This window comes from Benincasa hispida, chromosome 7 (assembly GCF_009727055.1).
Source record: "Benincasa hispida cultivar B227 chromosome 7, ASM972705v1, whole genome shotgun sequence".
NCBI classification, from domain to species: Eukaryota; Viridiplantae; Streptophyta; class Magnoliopsida; order Cucurbitales; family Cucurbitaceae; genus Benincasa; species Benincasa hispida.
In genome coordinates this window covers 11,102,786-11,105,379 of record NC_052355.1, presented here as the reverse complement: position 1 = coordinate 11,105,379, position 2,594 = coordinate 11,102,786, and the positions used below count along the sequence as shown (strand labels likewise).

The window sequence follows — 2,594 nt, the reverse complement described above, 5'->3', positions numbered from 1 at the left end:
ATAATGAAGTCTGCAGGTAGAATGAATTTGTCTATTCTGATTAAGACATCCTTTAATTTTCCTTCAGAGTGTACCAGGGGACCTATCTGCAAGTTGGAGAGTCACCGTTGTGGGTGTTAGCTGTCCTACATTCAATTGTTTGAAGATTGAATAGGGCATTACGTTTATGCTTGCCCCAAGATCGCATAATGCTTGACCAATGTAGATCCCTCCTATTGAGCAAGGTATTGTGAAACTGCCTGGGTTGTGCATCTTTGGTGGGATTATAGTATTTGATTCTTGTGTTAATGCCACCGTGGCGAATTTTCCCGTGCTTCTCTTCTTCGAAACAATGTCCTTAAAAAACTTGGCATACACCGGCATCTACTCTATCGCTTCTATAAAATGGATATTGATGTGTAGTTGTTTCAATATTTCCAGGAAGCGATGATATTGACCTTCATCATTTTGTTTCTTTTTCAGTCTTTGAGGAAATGGAGGTAGCTGTACTATCATTGTTCCATGGTCTGGAGGCTTAGAGGTGATCACATCTTCAGGTTCTATAGTCTCGGACTCTCGTGACTCAGTTTGCGACAATAGTTTCTTTGATTCAATCACAGGTTGCTCCTTTGAATCGGTCTTGCTAAGCTCCTTCCTGAATTCTACCGTCGCCTTTCCACTTCTTAGGGTGACTGCTTGGTAGTGTTCTTTCCTTGTATTCCCTGGATTGTGTGGAAGCTCAGTTGAGCTGGGCAATGTCCCTTGGGGTCTGTTTTTTAGCTCTCCCGCAATTTGTCATATTTGAATTTTCAAATTGCGAATAGATGTAGCCTGGTTTTGAAGGACTGTTTCATTCTTTTTGATGTATTGCTTTAACAAGTTATCCAGGGATGATGATGGTGGTATTTGAGAGCTGCTAGCTTGCTGTTGCTGTTGTCTGTTAGTTCTTTGGAAAAATTCTGGTGGTCCCTCTCTCTGAGCCATAGGTTGACTGCCTTGTTGTTGGTTGTTTTTCCAAGAAAAATTAGGGTGATTTCGCCACCCCTGGTTATAAGTGTTTGAAAAAGGATTATTTTTGACAAAGTAGATTGATTGAGGATTTCGTGGACACTCCTCAATAGAAAGCGATTCTTCACATGCAACACAGTTGGTGCTTATTTGCTCTATCTCATTGGCTTGCCCATTTCGAGTTCCTGAATTGTTTATTGCAATGACTTGTAGCAAATCTATCATCGCATTCATCTGATTTTGCAATGGTGCGATGGCACCATTACTTGTATTACTTTCTCTAGGTTTTACTTTTTGATCGCTTTCTTGCCAATCTTCGTGGTTTTTTTAGATGCGATCAAGAGTGTTTTTTGCTTCATCATACGTTTTGTACATCAGACATCCTGCTGCTGCCGTATTGGCAGCTGTCTATGATGTAGAATTGAGTCCATGATAGAAAATCTCCATTTGGAGGCAATCCGACAATCCATTGTGTGGGCAGTCACGTACTAGTCTCTTGAATCTCGCCCATGCGTCACTGAGTGATTCATCTTCTTCTTGTTCAAAATTTGTGATCAATTTCCTCTTTCCGACATTCTCTATGGGAGGGAAATAATTCTTCGTAAACTTTTCTACAACTTGCTCCCATGAAGTTCTCTCTATTGGTTCGAGAGAGTAAGCCCATTTTCTTACTTTATCGCATATTGAAAATGGAAATAACGTGAGTCGAACCTCATCTAGGGAAAGATTAGGGAACACAAAAGTATTGCAAATTTAAATGAAGCTTCATAGATGGGTGTATGAATCTTCACCACGCCATCCCATGAATTGTTCTGCTGTTCGTATCATTTGTAACATTACTGGATTTATCTCGAACCTTAATCCATCCATTGTTGGTCTCATGATTCATGGGGAGAAATCATACAAGTTTGGTGACGCAAAGTCTCGGATGGGTCTATTGCAATCATTTTCCAGTAGGATACGATTTGCCATTATGCTGTTTTCATTTGCTACTCGTTCCTTAGGTTGTTCAGCCATTCTGTGAACTCTTCCTTATCGTTTACATCTGTTTTTCCATCTTTTGCGAAAGGTTCTTTCGATCTCTGGGTCGTATTTGAGCTCAGGAGTATGTCCTTCGCTCATGCGACACTTGCTTCTTCCTTTGGAATGACAATGCAATAAAGGTCGAAAGCTACAAAGATCAAAGAAGTTTGATGTTAGCGCAATCTATACCGTAATCCCTGTCAACGGTGCCAAAAACTTGATGCGTTAGTTTATCATGTGATGATATGTGGATGCGATGATCATACAAGTTTTCCTAACAAAGACCAAGTATAAGCCTTCTTAGAGTCCTGGTAAGTCCAGGGTCGAACTGTAACACACCGCAAATAATAATGTAATTTCAATAACGTTATTAATTGGTAATTCAATAATTGCTCAGTCGGAGGGAATTTTTGGAATTTTGGATCTCAAATATAAATGCGGGAATTTAAGTTTGGTGGAAAATTATTCAAATTTGAATTTCAATGTGAAAGTGATGGCAGAAATTAATTTTCCTTTCGAAACGGAAAGAATTTATTATAACTATACCTTCCTTTTTAGTTATTACATTTATTATTATTATTTTT

At 39.1% G+C, this 2,594-nt stretch overlaps 1 non-coding gene across 1 annotated transcript; it reads left to right on the top strand.

The window, feature by feature from the left end:
• Positions 1–1,450: 1,450 nt before the first annotated feature.
• On the top strand, positions 1,451–1,557 carry LOC120082311. Its single transcript, XR_005483141.1, has one exon. It is a non-coding gene; the product is annotated as a small nucleolar RNA R71 (small nucleolar RNA).
• Positions 1,558–2,594: the final 1,037 nt, after the last annotated feature.